Source organism: Talpa occidentalis, unplaced genomic scaffold (genome assembly GCF_014898055.3).
Source record: "Talpa occidentalis isolate TD23 unplaced genomic scaffold, MPIMG_talOcc4v2.1 talOcc4.5, whole genome shotgun sequence".
NCBI classification, from domain to species: Eukaryota; Metazoa; Chordata; class Mammalia; order Eulipotyphla; family Talpidae; genus Talpa; species Talpa occidentalis.
In genome coordinates, this window is record NW_023604861.1 from 27,008,629 (window position 1) to 27,028,585 (window position 19,957).

A 19,957-nucleotide genomic window follows, 5' to 3' on the forward strand; every position below is an offset into this window, starting at 1 on the left:
GGTGAGAACTAGATATACCTAAAACATATGTCAACAGTGAAGCAGCTCAGATTTTTCTATCCCTACAGCAGTTCTGAGACAATGATATATGAAAATGTATTGACTTGAAAGAAGAAATTAATTAAAAATGAGAAATTCATAAATGTGGAGGTTGAAGAATTCTCTGGGGTCACTGCTTTCTTGGAAAGTAAAGTTTCTTTAGCTTCTCTCTTGGAGTGATACTCCCTGTTTGCCAACTTTGTGTGACTGAAATGAATGCCCCAGCCAGATCTGTGGCTTGCCTTTTTTTTTTTTTTTTTCCAAGTACCTGTTCAGGTAATCAATCAGAAAACAATGTGAATGCTGCTGCTTATTTCAATTAAATTAGGTCAAAAGTGTAACAGCAGTGGCAAAAATAAATAAATAAATAAATAAGATCAGGCAGTAAAGGAAAAGCCCAAGACACTAGAGCACCTTATGGTATGAGCAAACAATTCACTACACAATTTCTAGAGAGAGTAAGCTCACAAACTGCTAAATACAGTTTTCCTTTGGGTACAATTTTAATTAAGAAAGCAGCATGGATGCAGATTTCAGATTGTCACTATTCAAATAGCTGAGAAAGCTGTTTGAATTTTAAAGCCTCATAGTATATCATTTAAAAATATTTTCATATGTTTTTAAATATGATTTGATCAATGTTTGTAACAATAGAAAAAAATGACTTCTAGGATAAGTTTAGTCCACGTATAATACAATAATTCCCTTAAGTCTCAGTGAGATGGGCTGTTACTTATGAAAATTGTAGACAAGTAATCACTATTAAAGTTACTATAACATAATCAGATGTCTTATTTCTTTATAAATCTTTTATTGAATGAAAAGAAATTGAATGATAAAAAATCAAATAGTCTCCAGGAGATCTTAGGAATAATCTAAATAAATATAGCTTATACTGAGGATTAGAAACCAAAATCAACCAACAAAAATTGACTAATTGAATTTTTTTCTTTTTGCAGAAATGATAATTTGCACCATTGTTTATATAACTGGTAATTGGCTCTTATTCAATAATGGCTAAGTTTCCAAGGAGCTTTTTAAAAAGTACCTTAAATAACTGAAATTGCACTGATTTAGTTCAATTTTGTTTTACTTTCATATATTTCCTGTAGAATAATACACTATTTCTAGAAATAAGCCATACAAAAGGCCAATAAGCATAGGCTTTATTTTTCATTTTCAAGAAGTTTAACTATTATACCCATAGCAATATTTGTCATTTCAAAAAATGTTGTACTAAAGCATTTAATTTAGTGTATATATTATAGAGCTTTCCTTGTTATTCCTTTGATATCAATGCTAACAAAAGCATTTTCCACAATGGAAATTGTAGGTAGTAGAAATTTATTTATATGAATTATACACATACATAAACTAGGCATACTGATTTATGTTTTGTGTGACCCTTTTAACTCTCTGTACTTGCTGTTAAGTTGTATATTTTTCCACAGGAACACGTAACTCATGAGAAAATGACTAACATTGAAAACTCAGTTAAGTCTCAAAAATAGGCATTAGTTCCCAGACATGACTCTCCTTTTGGGAAATCAAAGTTTTTATTGCTGGATAAATTAATGTTTCAAATGTATGAATACAGATGCTGTTTGCAAATTTGTCACAATCTGTCTTCCAGCAGAAGAATTTATACTGTATACAGTAATAGAAAACAGAAAACTGCATATTTCACTAAATTGCAGCTGTGTGTGGAAGATTTATGTGATTACTTTTTGTCAGTGAAACATGTAGTGAAACACCCATGTATTTCACTGGAGTATTATAAATGGACCGTGTATATTTATTTTTAAACTTATTCTACATTTATTTCACAAAATATATAATGCCCTTATCACATTAAAAAAAGCAAGCATATTAAATCTGTTCGGAGTAGTTTTATTACTTGAAAATCCAGTTTATATTTAAAATACTGAGCAGGATTTTAATTTTCAATCATAGAAAAGTAATTTATATGACTTTCCATTCAAATCTTTCCTTAGATCTTGTGTCAACACCCAACAAAATGAAATATAAATGGATTAAATATGTCATGAATTTCATTATTATTAGCAACTAAATCTGAGCATTGCAGGCTCAAAGGGAAGCATTTTATGTACCTAATTGTTAATATAAACTCAAAAATTTAGTTTTATATGGGTAGAATGTATCTTATATTCTTATTCATAGAAAAAGTATAATAGCCTCTTTTCTCATAGGCCTGGAATAATAAGAAAATCACCTTTTGGTTCATATTGCAAACTGGAAAAGAGTAGTCTTTTCCCAAAAAAAGACTGGAAATTAGTCCCTCTGTAACCCCTCATAATATTAACCAATAGATTAAATTGATGCCACTAGAACATCACTCAACTATGACACAAAATCCAGGAATCATAGAGCATTCTAGCTCTATAACAAAGTCATTATCAGAGTTAAAATATATAGGTCAAAATTTATATTTTAAATCAAATTGAAGTCAAGATTTAAAAAATTAATTGTTAATTTATAGTTTCTGAGAAAACTTTTTGGGAAAGCTGGAAGAATAAATTGAGTCATAAATATTACTTGTTCCAATATCTAAGAGAAAAAAAAAACTGAAAATAATGATGATACGGAGTGAGCACCAGCAACATTCGAGTGAGGAATGGTGTAACCTCCTGGCATATAACTTCAAAAATGACAGCAAAGGAAAATAGAAGAGTCTTGTTTCAAGGAACAAGGCTCAGCTCACAACCCAAGTGCCATTCTCCAGAACAAAGATTAGAATGTCAACAAAATCCTGAAAAATTTCATTAAAGCCTATAGTTTGGATGCAGTGAATCATCAATGTGTTTTATCTTTCCCTCCATAATTTGGCAATGCCTTAAGTTTACATTAGGCTTTTTTTTTTGGTTTTGATAAAATGGAAAACATATCACATTTAAATATTTTATTAAGTACACTATAACAAAATTCCCCCATTTTTCTAGTTTATTTATTCACTGCATGTTAATATGCCCTATTCATCTATTTCAAATGTTCTCAAAATATTGAATCTTAGGACCTTTTACATTCTTAAAAAATGTTTGAGGACCCCAAGGAGCTTTTATTTATGTGACATATAGCAACAAAATTTTATAATGTTGAAATTAAAACCTTAAAATACTTAAAATATTTAATCTATATAATCTCAATCTATATAAAAATAATTGCTATATTTAACATAATATATTTTAATGAAAAATTATTTTCAAAAACAAATGTTTAGTGAGAAGAGTGACATTGTTTTATATTTTTGGCATTTCTCCATAATGTCTGATAATAGAAACAGCTTCAGTAATTTATTTGTTGTAATCACTCTCTGTATCTGAAACAGATTAAAAAAAATCCAGCATCATAGAGATATGTAGTTAGAAAAGAGGAAAATCGTCATAGTTGATATTGTACTAAAACTCACCAAGAGGGAGTTTCTTAAAGACTATGTGCAGTGTGAAATTGTGTCAGTGAACTTTTCATACTCCACTACATTCAAATCCCATAGTCTAGCTTATAATTTTAATAAGTCTTTAGCCATGGATTTTTCAATACCATGTCTATTGACCATTTAGAAAATGTGGGTTTCCCAGAGTTATAATGGGTTTAAAACATATGAACATATCCCTACAGAAAACATAAATAAATCACATTAATTTTGCCTTGCTTTTTATCAGAAATACCTATAAGGACCAGGATATTGATAATTTCACAGGGACAGAAACAGGTTTCCATAATTCTGATTTTATGTGAAAGTTAAAATTTTATTAATGATAATATATATTGTCTCTCTAGTCTTATTTGTTTTGCTTGGGTGACAAACTCTCCCTCACCATTTTTTGTCAAACACCTGCCTGCTACCTGCACCTGAGGAACCATATTTTGTCAGTTTTTCTTTTAGATAAAAATATTGTTCCATGGACAATAAGGTTAGTTTAGCATACAACTCAAACAAGTTTTTGAAAGCTTTTCTTCACGATAATTATAATGTTGGCTTGCTCCTGTTTTAATAACATTCTTAACTGAAGCTGATATTTTTTAACTGCTAATTCATGTGGGGAATACAATGACCATTGAGAATATTGTTTGGTGACACTGCCTTAATTTGTGCTAAGGAGGCAACAGTTTTACTGATCCTTGATTTAGCATCATCAATGTATATTACCATACAGTAAGAAGACAAATACCAATATTAACTCAGTTTTATAATGAAAACAGTTTTGGTCTTGCACATTACCTAAAAATATCCCTGAGGAGTCCTAGAGCATTGCAGACCAGACTTTGATCATTTATTTATCCACCAATTCATTAGATATGAAGACATATCTGAAATGATAATCTCATAAATTTAATAATGTTTATTTCTGGTTGGTGGTATCTGGAGTGTCTATCATGTTCTTCTTTGTAGTTTGCTATACTGTTTGAATTCTATGTTATGAGTAACTTTAAAAAAAAATGGGTCATGATATGTTTTTATCCAAAAAAAAGAGAAATTTATTACATAAAAATAACTTTGAGGAAGGAGAAATAACAAAAAACAAAGAGACAGTAAAATTGGTGAGGCAGCAGGAAAACGATTACTTTAAAATAGATAAGACTAAATGGAACCAGGGCAATATGGATGTGCAGAAAGGAAACCAAACCAGAGAGGACATAGGAATTGTCTTGTGCCTACCAGGCCTGATCCCTGATTTCTTACTAAGAAGGACTTAAGAGACTGGTATCAGAACCACCTGTTTATCCTTTATCACTTGGTATATAGTAACTTGTTTATATTTTTCATTAAGGAGTTAGGGTTCATTCATTTTAAACAAATGTTTTAATTTTTGTCATCTCAACAAAGATCTGATACAAAGTTATTTTATTTTTTTTTTTTAAGATTTATTTATTTTATTTATACAAGCACTGTGTACAGTCAGAAGTGCGGGAGGGTGAGAGAATTCACCAGAGCCAGAGCGGGGAGCAGAGCAGGCAGAAGGACCGAAGCACACTGCTGAGGGGAGCAGCAGGCGGCAGGAGAGGTCTGCGCGCCATGTGGGACCCTCCTCCGGGGTGGCTGGGGAGCAGCCAGGGATCGAACCGGTGCCGCAGAGGCTGCAGGCAGCTTCGCAACCCAGCGCTCAACCTCTGCGCCACGAGGGAGGCCCCTACAAAATTATTTTAAATGTCAAATCTTGGTACCCACAGAGAGCATAAATGTGGTAAATATTCCTTCTCCCAATACTCCCAGTATCCTCCACCCACCCTTACTACATAAATATTCACATGCACCAACCTTACAGAAGTGTATTGAAAGCAGTTGTTGCTATGGGTGTGACACACACAACATAAAGATCACCATTAGATCTATCATTCTTGCCTGAAAAACATAATATTACTTTATTGGCAGAAAATTAGAAGATGAAAGTATAATGTTCCCTTTATTAATTGCAATAAAAAATGCAATTGCTAGTGATTTTGCATTGTCCCTGACACATTGATATACCCAATTTTTACAAACTTGGTAGACTATTTTGTTATATATATTTTTAAAAGAATTGTATCTTATAGAGTGCTTACAGCTCTTTTGTTTTTGAGTGTCATCCTTTTAGTAACAAAGATTAAAATTGGAAGCCAACATTTTTCAGCTGTGAAGTACTGGATCCAATTACTCACAGCAACTAAAGGCAGAGTTTACTTTAATAGGATTTGCAGTAAAACAAGGCATATAAAAATCAGATGCATAGGCAAAGACTTTTTCATCTTTAATCATTAAGCTACCAGTACAAATTGAGCCCTGAAGTTATTTCATTCCCAAAGGAGATCAGAGATTTAAAGAATTCAGGGGGATTAAACATTCGTGTTTCAGTGAACATGCTAAGTGTTTTTGTGCTTGATATCATTAAAATAGTATTTTCATTATTTTATTTTAGATGCATATATCATATTTTTTTTCATCTTCCCCAACTGATATCTTGTAGCTCCTTCTAGGAATTGCCCATTAAGGACTGGTAAAGTGAACATTTTTTTTTTTTCAAATTAACCCTTCCAAAGGTTATTTTAGGGATATTTAATAATGTCATGGTACATTCTTTTTCCTAATATATTTCTGAGTCTAATTGTCCTGTTCACCTCTGATCTTAAAATTTTTGTGTTGGGAAAGAAACTATGGCACCCAAGGATAAGCTTTATTGTGTGACAATTTTCAGTTGAAAACCAACTTTTAGAAAGTTTATATGATCAACTATATTCATATGAAAATTTGTGTACCTGTAAATACTTAATAATCTATTTCCTTAATTTCCAATATAGGAGACTATATATAAATGAACTTTTCCTTATGGAAAATTTTCTAAGCCAGAGGGAACCTTACTATAAGAATGATTGTTATGTATTATAGAGATCAGACTAGTAAGGTCATTCATTTAAAAATAGATATTGAATGTTTTCTTTGTGTCAGTTACTATTTTAACCACTGAATTATAAAATACAAACTAACCTAATAGCTACAGCAATGTTATTTAGGAAGCACATTATGTGTGGAAAAAATTAAAACTGAGGAAAGCAAGGGTTATTTGAAGAATAGGTTAATTAATAGAAATTTCCTACAATGAAGAAGGGATATTTTGACAAAGGAGGCATAAGGGCCAACCTGTTTTAGCTAAAAATAGCCATGTGCTGAGCACTTTGCTAGGTGCATTATAAATTTTTTCTCATTTATTTTTATGGTTCAATATATGAGATAGTGTATCAGTTATTGTGTTCTTTTGCAAGTAACAGAAAACACTAAGTCAAATTGGTTTAAATATTAAAGAAATTTAATATCTCACAATAATTGGAATTTTAGAGATAAGACAGGCCTTGGGTGCAGTTCTGTCTAGGGCTTACTCATATCCTCAAAAACTTACAATCTTTCTGCCCCTCTGCTCTCCTTTGTTAACCCTTCATCTCACTTCAGTCTAGTTTCCTTCATGGCACGAGATGATCAATGATAGAAAATGAAGGCAAATGACTCCTTGTTTAATTCCATTTAGAAGGGGAAGGACAAAGTGAAGTGTGTATTTTAAAGCTTTCTTGCAGAGTGATTTGTTCTGCTTAGATCACATGCTTACCCACAGATGAATGACAGGCATAGAGTTATAGATTTAATTTAGAATAACCAGAGTGTATACTAGGAACTGAGGATAGAGTCACCTTTATTTCTGTGACTTGGTGCTTGGAAAGATTCTTGAAAAATTGTAAATAGAGAAGGTGGTCAAAGTTGTGAATAAAGGCTGTCCAGAAATTTTTCTAATAAAGGAAGACACCTTCATTTCTATTACCATCTACAATTAAGTAAACTGTACATCCACAAGCAGTTAAGTAACTAGCCAAGGTACTACAGCAATGAAAAGGAAGACAGGTTTCAAATGCAGGTGGTTCGGCTTCAGATCCTGCACTTTTTATAAGCACTACGCTTGCTAGAGAACAACCATTAAGTCAAATCTTGTCTTTAGATGGCTCCTAATACCAATCCCCTCTCAACCTGAATCAAGGAATTTGGAATTCCCAAGTGAGAAGGAGAATCTTCTTTCTCTAATAGCATTTCCTATGCTATTAAGTGTGATTTCAAATCTTCACCTACAAGTTGATCCCGAGATTTTTCTTTACAATAAAATATTTTAACATACAGAAAAAAAATATATAGGATGTTCTAATTTTTAAAAACATACCTTTTCCTCTCCTTTAATCTTTAAATATTTATATTGAAGTAATTTTGCATTATAGTATTTGTAAGTTTCAGGTATGTGTCATTGTAAATCAGCATGTGTCTATACAATATTATATTAGAATGCTTAGTCATCCTAAATCAATGCCATTTATCTCTCACCATTTCCAGATATATCCATTTTCCTGGATTTGATAATCATTACTTTTGTGAATGTTGCATATTTTTACCATACATAAAAGCATTTATAAATAATGTTCACTATTATTTTGCATTTGATAATACCTTGTATCATTTTACATATTTTATTCTCACTCATCTGTATGCTTTTTCTTTTGGTACATGTTGAGTTATGTAGTTTCTGTTTCTTTCAATTGTAATATGGTATTTGATGTTTTCATTATTTTGTAATATTTTTATATTTTCTTTCTCCATATTCTCTCACTACCACTTTATATCTTCACAATTGGAGAAACTGAGGCAATGAAATGCAATCTCATGAAATTTCAACTGTTAATTCCCATTAAGCTTAGAAAACTTGTCACATATTTATTGGCCTTTGAGTTTCCACTTCTTATCCTTTGTTAACTTTTCCAATAGTGGTTTGTATTTCTTTTTTCTTAATGATTTGTAGTTCTTAAGTGACTCTGGTTATTAGTCTTTGGCAATTTTTTTTCCACAATCAAGCTTGTCTTTCACTTTCTTTGTAGTGTTGTTTATTTTATAAAATTTTCAAGTTTAATGTATAAAATTATCAATCTCTTCACTGATTTTTTTTGTTTGTTTGTTTGCTTCAAGGACAATTTGTTTAGTTTCTACCATATTTTACACCCAGGTCTGTGGACGAGGCAGTTCTCCATGCTTTTGAGCATCAAAATATGCTCTGCGTGTGTGTGCCAAGAATATAGGCCCTTTCCTACTCTTTTCACAAGACACTCAAGGTTGTATTTGAAGCAAGCAACTCTAAGGGGTGAGGTAATGTCTTCTTGTAGACAAAGTGCAGGCTTGCTTACCACTCATTATAAAAGAGGAACATTCCCTAAGTTAAATGTTCCTTTGCTTCAAAACAAACCCATTATGTTTATAGAATCTACCTGGGCCTTTATCACAATTACCCTCTTGGAACTTGTAGGGAAGGAGAACTATGTTAATGTTCTCAGTACTTGTTATGCTATGAAAATAAAATCCTTTGTCTCTCAACTGAGAGTCTTGTGTCTTCTGCCATAATTTGTTAGCTTATAATGAGTGTGCAGTTCCAGACACTTAGAGTTTTGGGTGCTTAAAAAAGCAATGTAACATGAAACATGGATCTTGCATTCTAGCAGAAGAAAAGAGACAAAAACAACATAACAAATATATAAACTTCACGTTATATAAACAAGGTGTTATTCCGTGAAAAATAATAAATTATAAAGGATACTAAGGATTCGGAATAATAGGTCAAGGGATTGTATTTTGTGGGTTTTGTCTATGATATCTTTATGGCAAGGCCCAAAAAGTATTTATCTGTATTTTCTCCTAGAAGTTTTTACTTTTACTTTTTGTATTTTAGTTTACATTAATTTTGAATATTTTTGTATTTTTGTAGGTCAGTCAAATGATCTAATTTTAATATTTCTTGAGGATTGCTAATTATCTAAGTTCTATTTATCAAATTCACTAGGTTATTCAAAACAATAAGGATAGTCTTTGACTCCACAGTGAGATTTGTTCAATTGTTTAAAATATCACAGATGAAATCATGTTTTTATATAATTTAGTTTCATGTTAAAAATAATCATCCCAAAGGACCTATAGTTGAGTAATTAAAAAACTGGTATTTTTTAATAAAATAGAAAAAAATAGGATGATATTAAATCATTTAATATTTGTTGGCCATGATCTTCTGAGTGATTTTACTCTCATGAATATTGTGTGAGAATATCCTGTCTTCTCTTTATGGTCAATTTCAAGACAAATTACATTACATTTGGAAAGCCATCCTATATATCAAGTGATAAGGAGGAAGCTGATGTTGTCCTTCACGTTTATGAGCTACTAAATATTTGAATTGGCTTTGATGCTCTTTTTCTAGTCATAGAGTTCTCAGCACTTTTTTTTTAATACTTATTTATTTATTTATACAAGCACTGGGTACAGTCAGAAGCACAGGAGGCTGAGAGAATTCACCAGAGCCAGAGCAGGGAACAGAACAGGCAGACAGACAGAGGACACTGCTGAGGGGAGCATCGAGCGCGGCAGGAGAGGTCTGCACTCCATGTGGGACCCTCGCCAGCGGCTGGGGATTGAACCGGTGCTGCAGAGGCTGCAGGCAGCTTCACAGCCCAGCGCTCAACCGTTGCACCACGGGGGAGGCCCAGTTCTCAGCAAATTTAATAATAATATTAAATTTTGGAGGTTCAATTCCTTATAAATAATGAGATTTATTTGCAGATTAAATACTTGGATAGTAATTGACTCTGAAAATCTCTTGTTTTAAATATATTTGAGTATAATCCAAATGCAGACATTTTTGCTGATCATCCTATTGTTTAGTCATTTTGATGCTAGGGAGAATATCACTGTACACAGTGATTTGAAGTGTCTGTTGTCATCCAAATATTGACAGGGACTTATTCTCTGAGTCACTCAGTCAATGTATACAATGCTGAGGTTTGCAGTTTTGAATGATTTTATATATATATGCATATATATATAAAGATAAATAAATAATATATTATATATATATATATAAAGATTTATTTATTTATACATATGAGAGCTGGGATACAAGCTAGAGGTGCAGGGTGAATGTGAGAAGACTCACCAGAGACAGAGTGGGTTGCAGAACAGGCAGATTTACTAAAATACACTACTCAGGGTAGCAGTGGGTGAGACAGGAGAGGTCTGCTGTGCCCTGTGGGTCACCTCCCTGGCCAGGGATCAAGCTTGTGCTACAGTGGCTGCAGATAGCTTCATTGTGCTGCCTCTTAACCCCTTGTGCACTCAGGGAGGCCCCTGAACTGATTTTAAATTGGCCCTTTTGGTTGGCAATGAGACAAAGACACTGACAACAGACAGATGTAATTCCCGCCCCGCCCCCCAAATCTCTGGATTCCACATTTTTCCCTGTATTCTTGAGCATTATAGTTGGAATCAAAATTTTTTGAAAGTTCTGAGTAGCAAATATCACAGTTTCTTTTTTCTCAAGTCCTCCTGATACAATATTGCCCTTCATCCAGGTTTTCAAAGTGACATCAATAATTACTTTGAATGTTTTTGGTGGGGATGGACTATAAAAGCCAATACATTAATATCAATTTTGTCCTTCAGCCAGAGCTCTACTTCAGACTTTGTTAGTCAGGTATCTTGAAATCATTGTGTTAAGGACTTAACAAAACCTGTCATTACTCCTGCAATTCAAAGATACTTATCATTCTATTAAATTAATGCAGCATATTCCTGGAGAGAAGTTGAGCAAAGATATACACATATACTTCATCAGGTCACCATTGTATTGCCTTCTTAAAGCTATTTGTCTTTTTAAAAAGTCATTTCTCAAGATCATTTAAAATCCTCAGTAACAAAATTAAATTATGCAGACATGTCAGCATCTACAAATTTTATATCAACAATCACAACCCACTATTATCCTCCTAATTCTTTGAAAGAGAACTAGTAATGTAAAGATGCTCAAGCTAGTCTGTCCAAGTGGTAAAAAAAAAAAAACAAATAATCCATCAAAATTATCATGAATATTTACTGAAAAAATACAGATTTTTTTTTTGTTTCATAGTCACCTTACATACTTACTCCTTAAATCTAATACGAGAAATCACATACAAAGGGGCGCTAATGTTAGAACAGAGACATCAAGCCATTCATTGTGGGTTTTCTAATCTGAACATTATAAATTCTCCTAAATTTCTCTTATTTGTCCATTGCTTTCTGTGAACCACTCATTAGTCTATTATTTACTTTTTAGAAATTTTGTGTTGAGGTAATGTTGGTTTTCATAATTGTTTCATGCCTCTGAATTTTCTTAATAATGCAATTAAGCTTGCAGAAATAATTGAAGATAACATCACTAAATGCAAATTCTGGTCTCCAGACTGTTATCTTTCAAACAATCATCAATCTTAAGATTCTGGTATTTTAATCCAGACTGTCTCACTAAGCAATTGAGTGACAAATTGTATGGGATGCATTATATAACTTCTCTCATTGACAGTTCTCATCCTTGATGCAGACATAAAATTTAAGTCTATGCACTCATAGTATGGCTTTTAGGTTCAAATAATATATGCATATTGAAAATATCTGAAAATGGAGTGATTCATATACATGATATGCAATAATATGATGATAACCACTCTCCATAGACTACTATCATCTTTATCATCTGAAAGCAATTAAAATTTTGAATCTCAATTATGGGCACATTACCACAGGTATACTGAAGAGTCATACATAGGGCTTTTCCTCAACTTATCAAAATGATTTACTTTTAGGCCTCCCTAGTGGCCTAGGGGTAAAGTCTCAGCACTATTACCGCTACAAACAGTTTGATCCCTGGCCAGGGGGCTTACCCGCATTTAGCACAGCAGACCTCTTCTGTCTTGCCTGCTGCTCCCCTTAGTAGTATATTTCAGTAAATCCACCTGTTCTGTTCCCCAGTCTCTCTCTGGTGAATCCTCTCACCCCCACACTTCTGGCCTACACCCTAGTTCTTCTATGGAAAAAAAAAAAGAGGTGCTTTCTTTTATTTATAGCTGCTAGTTGGAAGAGAGCTGAAAGTATAGTTCTATAGGTACACTATTATGTTCTGTACAGATAGTGCTTAACTATGAGTGAATTCACCATAGAGGAGAATGAGTTTGATGGAGGGAGAGAGTTACAGATCTTTGAGAGAGAATTACAGATCTTTGAAGACATACCTTGAGTGTTTTTTGAAGCCAGATTCTTTTTTTGAACATTTCAGTTACATTAATAAATCAATATAATCACTTTGGTTTGTATGCTTTAACTAGTGTTGATTTTTTTTTTAAATTTTGCTTTCCCAGTGAAAATTAGATTAAAGAGTCAGCATCCTTTATAAAACCTTCTTAAGAAAAAATGTCCTAATTCCAAGAGGGAACTATCAAACACCCTGGAGTTTATAATGATTTTAGTTAGATATTCTTATTTAGAATTAGAAACCACTTCCCTTCCCACTGCCCCATTCCATATTGTATACCAAATTAAGACGTTGAGAATTCTATTGTGCATATTACTGAAAGAGAATACTACTAAAATATTAGGATGTTTTTGAAAATTACATATTCTGACAGTAGAGGAATAAGCAGTGTGCACTCTAGAGTAAATGCACTGGAAATTACTGGGGACAAAGAAATGGAAAATACACTGCATATGGAGGATCTGAGAGAGCTTTCCTTTGGGGTTATTTGTGTCTGAGATGTGTTTAATTGCTTCAATAATTGTGTTTAGATATGTTGGCTATCAGGAAAGAAAAAAGGTTAACTCTTCGGGCATTTAGTAAACAGCTAAGTGAATAAGTTTGCATCTTTTTCAGTGTCTGAAAATGTTTGAAGAAATCTTTGCTGTTCATGGGTCCTTGGATCCTAAGTGTATGGGTACAGTACACTGAAAACATATGGGAACTGGGTCTAGTCAGGGTTGACTTTTGTCCTAGACTCATACTGACTTTATCAAATTGTTTGAGCATGTATTAGGAAGGGGAACAAGAGAAGAAACAGGAGAATGGAAATGTGATAATATCTACAGTCAAATATTGTGTTAATGATATGCATGTGGATGACCCAAGAAATTCAAAGTTTCCTGTGTAATTTTAGAGGGCACAGGGAAGCTGACTGGGTCATATTCTTCTAGATCATTGGACAGCAACATCCTGAGGAGTATGGGCCATATTCTTTTATCTCTTTTAACATTATTTAAATGTGAATAATTATCTAAAAGATGTGCATATTACCCTATATAGGGACCATGTTAATCTCCGCATCCACTACGGTTTTGATTATGTTCTGTAGAATTGATGACTCTGTTCCTCATTTCATAGAAAAGGAAACAGAGGCTCAGTTTAATCTAGTAAACAAATTTCATATAACTTAGTGAGGATCAGTCACCCCAAAATATTTACATGTAATTTTTGAAAACACATGTCAACTACTAGTCTACCCTAGAAAAGATGGCCAAAAATCTGCTAATCATTAGAATTCTTGCTGCTTCTAGAATGTTTTCTGTATTAGTTCCACTTCATGTGTGTATGCAAGTCAGATTTAATATGGATCTCTGAACTATCATCCTAATGTAGAAGGATTTATGTGGAGGAGGGTTAGGAAACTCAATAGTTTATGCACAAAATCTGGTAGATCCAGGTTTAATATGAAACAAAACAAAATGGAGAAATGTGAAATTATCAATGCTGTCTCATTTTGAAAACTTACTTAGGGTATCATTAGTGGCACAAGGAGTTAAGTCTCAACACTATGAAGCTATCAGCGGTCACTGTAGCATGAGTTTGATCCATGGCCAGGGACGTGACCCACTTGGCTCAGCAGACCTCTCCTATCTTACCTGATGCTGCCCTCAGCAATGTATTTCAGTAAATCTGCCTGTTCTGCTCACCATTCTGTCTCTGGTGAATCCTCGCAACCCCTGCACCTCTGGCTTACACCCCCACTCTTTATGCATAAATAAATGTAATGAATCTTTGAAAAAAAAAAAAGAAAACTGGCTTAGATCAATCTTCTGCTCTCTAGTAATAGGTAATGATTCCTATTAATTTGATGTGTAAACAGCCAAACTGAGACAATAAACAAAGACACTCTATAATTAGTACTATTCTGGCATTTTGGCCTAAAGCATAAAAATGTGTCTTTGCCTATAGTACCCTAAAAATGATAAATCTGTTCAGTAAGATAATGAAAGATTGATTAAATCAATAAAATTTCATTGATCTACTCAAAAACCCTAAGACTAGTTGGTAGAAAAACATAATAAAGTATCAGTACACGAGTTATTTTCTCTAACAGTTAAATTTGTACAGAATTAAAAGAAATAGCTTTATCTCTGAGTTTAAGAATGTTGGAAATGGAACTTGTACATGAAAATAAGATTGAATATGGTGTTACCAAATCCCTTAAAGATTCAAAATTGTTTGGGATTGTCCATTTATTTTTTTTTCTTAGAATGTAACCTACAAACATAAACTTTGTGTAATAGTGCACTCATTGGTACATCTGAAATCACTTGTCCATGCTGTAACCTACTTTTAGAAAATTGGTGTTTTCAGAATCAGTGGAACAAAATATTCTAGTTGCTAGAAGAGCTATTAAATAAATTAAATAACATAAGGTTAATGAACGCAATCTCTGCTTGTAATTAAAAAATGAGAAGTACATTAAGATAAATTTTAGATAAAAAATATCAAACATTTCAAATTTTCTTAAAACCACTTTTATTTCCTTATGACTGTGTGAGGTATTTTTCAGAAGCAATGGCAGAACAGAGCACGCATTTTGATAGTTCCCATAAAATCATAATTAAGAAAACTTCAAGACTGACATTTGTTTAAATAAGGTTTAAATCCTGAATAGTTTTATTCATTATAAGTTATGTATATATTTATTTTTTACTATGTTTCATACATAATATAATATTAAAACCACTTGCCAGCTTTAGGAATTTAGCTTGACATTTTACTCCACAGCAATCTGAGTCTTTGTTTCTAATTACATTTTTCAAAATTCTTACTTGTTCTGTTTTCCACCTTTAAAATTATTTCTGAAATTTAATTGACATCTTAATGAATACATTTTTTTCATTTCCTTTGAACAGAAGCCAATTATAGAAGCTTTCCTTAATAGACTGAAACACACAAAAAATGATTATAATTTTAAAAGTTTGAGAAAATAATAGTAATTTTCTCATAAAATAATACTGTTTAGAAATAGAATTTAGTCATTTGACTTTCTGTTTAAAAGAGAAAAAGCCTTTTAAATTGCTAAAATACTGTTGCTTTTTGAAAATTAAACACTGAAAAAACAAATAGAAAGATAATGCCATAGAGTTTATTCAAAATATGTATCTATTTTAATTAATATAAGGACTACAATTTCTAATATGTACAAGCAATTTACAATTGCAATGCTAGTTTCCATATTATTCTGAGAGGAAAGTCACTTGAAATTAGATTTTATCAGTTGACAATTCTAATGGGAATATTTTATATCTAATGGGAATACAGCTTTTACATCTATTTGGAATACAACACAAAGGAAATATTTCTTATAATGGGTATATCACAATAACAAATTATATTGATAACCATCATAAATATTATGATATATCCCCATGACCTAAATCAAATATGTGTATATATATATATATATATATATATCAGATATATCCCCATGACCTAAATCAAATATCTTGCTAAAAATAACAGGCACACACAGTCCTTAGAATGGCCATTTCTGTTATACACACACACACACATTTTAAGACTGTTTGACTACCCCAGAGATGATGCTGATGCTTCCTATGCACTGGGACACTGAAGCCTTCCTTTTTGACATAATATGAATTCAAATTGATTATTGAATTTTGTTGGGTTCATGAAACTTCCAGAGGAATATTGGTAGATGCATTATAATTTCTTTTGTAAAGAAATTTATAATTTTCAAAATCCTCATTTCTTTGCTATCTAAAAATAATCCTTCCAAGGCATTGAATAGCAATTTGTTTATAGGACCATTTATTCTAATCAATCTGTATCACTAAGTCCCATTCATTTTTTTAATTCATAAATTTTGGCAATAAAAATATGTTGTTTAATAGACTTTGAAGCAAATAAGAAAATGTGTTTTTTCCTTGAGAAACTTGTAATACAATGTAAGCTACAGTTAAATAAATGAGGGAAAACTAACATAGGTTCTATACATGATATATGCAGTTCAAAGACTAATTGTTGTCATCAATGTCAATATTTTTTAAGTTAGTGCCTTGTACAGCGCCTGGTATATATTTACTTAATGACTCTGAATGAATAAGTAAATGAATAACTAAAAGAAGGAAGGGAAGAGAAAGAAGAGGATATGAATTGAAAAGTAACTGGGGAAAAAATGGGAATTGAAAGGGAAGGAGGGAAAGGAAAGGAGAAAGCAGGCATAGAGGAAAGAATTGGAGAAGGGGGAGGGAAGGGATGAAGAAAAGGAGGAAGGAAGGAAGGGGCAGTAAAGATGTCTTATCTGTTAAAAAGCTCATAATTTAGCTCTGAGCATTTTGACCACAGTTGAATACCTATTAGTGCTTAGTAAACATTTGTTAATTGAATACCTACTCTCATGAAAATTCCTACCCCTCAATATTCATACAAAAACTTGTTGGGATAGGAAGAAACAATACAAGAATTAGTAATTATAATCACTAATGACTACATATTTATGCAACAGATATATAAATTAAAAATTAAACTACAATATTTATCAAGTGACTCAAAATAATACGAAAATAAAGAGCAATTTCGTAATGCTTGTATGTTCAGGAATAGATTAACTCATTGCACTCTGGATTCACAATTTTCAATTTTCAGAGAGCGAGTGAGAGAGAAGAAAAAGAAAGCATAGAAGGTGGAGAAAAGAGAGAGAAAGGAAAGACATAGACATGCTCTGATAAGCAAAAAGAAAGACAACATTTAAGTAGCAATAAGAAATAACATCTTTCTTTCAGCTACTGAGTACATTCCATAGGTATGTTACTGTCTATTGCATTAAGGTTTTAAAAATATCTTATTTGTTTGTTTTTAAGTTTCCTTGATAATACCTGTAAAGACTTTTTTTTGCTATTGATTTATTTTTATTAAAGTAATAGTATATTACCTTATTTATTATATTACCTTATTTTATTTTTGCTATTGATTTATTTTTATTAAGGTAATATTGTATTACCTTATTTATCATTTTACCTTATTATTTTATTTTTTTGCTATTGATTTTTTTATTAAGGTAATATTGTATTAAATACCCCCACGGGTATTACTACCACAGTGCTCCCACCACCAGCATCGTTCATAGCCCACCACCATAGTCCATTCCCGTTTGATCTCATTCCTTCCCCACTCTGGGTGTGTCAGTTCTATAGTCAGCTTTCAAGTGTTATTTTTTCAGTTTTTTAAAATCTCTTTAGCTTGTTTCTCCATATTCCACATATTAGTGACACCATCTAGTAAATATCTTTCTACTGACTTATTTCACTTACCAGTATCCCTTAAAAATACCCACTTTACAAAGATCTTCTAACAGTCCTGGTTTCATTTACTTGCATGTTTTCATTCCTCAGATTTGCATAAAATGCAAGTTTCTAGGGATTTTTTTACCCTTATACTATTATCCTACTTTTTTTCATTGAAAAGTACATTTCCTGTGAGAATTTACATAACAAGGAAAAGCTTTCATATCTTTGTATTATATTGCTATACATTTACATATTTTATGTAATTGTATGGGTTTGTAACTTAAAAAGCAATGTTCTTCCTCAAAGAGTAGTAAGTAGACCTAAAGTCAATTAACATTGCTCAAGGGTATAATGTTTCATTTATTTGTTTGTTTCTGGCTTAAAAGATGTAAACTATAACATGCATTGACTTTCAGATATTTAACTCTTCCTGTAGAGTGTTCATTTACAGCATCTCATTTTTAAGTTTTATGCAGTTCTTGGTGTGTGGCCTATTGAAAGAAGTATTACAGAGGAAATTAACAGCCTTTCAGCAAATTCCCTTGGCCACAACTCTGACCTTTATTTCTTTGTCTCTCAATGTCCTTACCTGTTGAATGAGGATAGCAATTATGTGTCTACTAACCAAAAGACTGAGTGGATAACTAGATTCTAAAATAATTTAAAAAATAGATTTTTAAATGTTGATTTTTTTATAGCAACATTTAGAGGAACGTGGTGATGCTATGTGTTACAATAAAGCCATTATCTATGTTATCTATGTGAGAATTTGTTCTTAGTTGTTTGGGAGATGAGATGGTAGTTTATTAATTAGAAAATGTTGGGTTGAAAATATGACTGGTGTAATGCTGAGCGATTTCAATTTTTTTAATGTTTTTTTTTTTTTAATTTTGTCTTCAGCTGCAGTTGCCCTTTTAAGGGGAAGTTTTAATATTATTAAAGGAATAATTCTGGAAGTTAGAAACTCATTTAGCAAAAATAAGGAATATAGGTTATTAATATGTTTTTCCTCAAGTCTCTTAAAATTTATCTGAAAAGTCAGTGCTGTTGTTTAGTGTTTTTTCTCACAGTTTTTATATGAGAATGAATTATTAATTTTAGACATAGTATGAAATCCATAATAACAATTACTGGTTTGTGATGAGAGTTTTCACTTGGTTCTACTTTCTTCCCCTTCGTGCAATCTACTAATGGAGGAATAATAATTCAGTTTGCTCTTTCCTTTTGTCTCAGTTGTCACTACCTTATCTATTGGGAATAAATGTTTAGGAGTAATTTTGCCTTTTAAGTATCATAAACACTAACAAATGCTGTTTGATTCACTTACAAATTATATGAGAGGAGCCATGAAATTTTCCTAACCTTTTCTGTAGCTCAATAAATCACACACAGACAAGAAAGTTAAGCACTACTTCAGTGGAAAATCAGCAGACAGATGTAGCACACAATCCCCTCAAAATAATTCAGAACCTGTTTCAATTTATCAAATGCCTACTTTATCTGTCAAAACAATGTCCTTTCTCAAATAAAGGGCATTGTTTCTGTAGCAAGAAAAAGGTTCTGATGTATTGTTATCTGCAAATGGATGGTGGAATAATGGAACAACAGGCAGTGTTTCAAACTAAGAGATCAAAGGCCAGAATGCATTACAAATCTTGTTAAAATAAATGAGGGTAAGAGCATAATTCCAATAAAGACATTTATAGTCTTAAACAATCTCTCTCTCTTTTAAAAAGAGATCTTTAAAAATGAACCTAAATCCCCTCACAAACACCAAAAGGTTTTGGCTGCTTCTTTCAAAGAAGCTCAATATTCAAAGAAATACAGATTTGAAGAACTCTAATGGAGCTAGATAGCGATACCTTTTTATGTGCAGACATTGTAGAATTTTACTGACACTACTAATCTTCCTATTTGTTGCATTTATCCATGCACATAGTATTCAAGTAGAAAAACACTTGTTCATAAAATAGCCAAGTCTAAAACATCATTTAT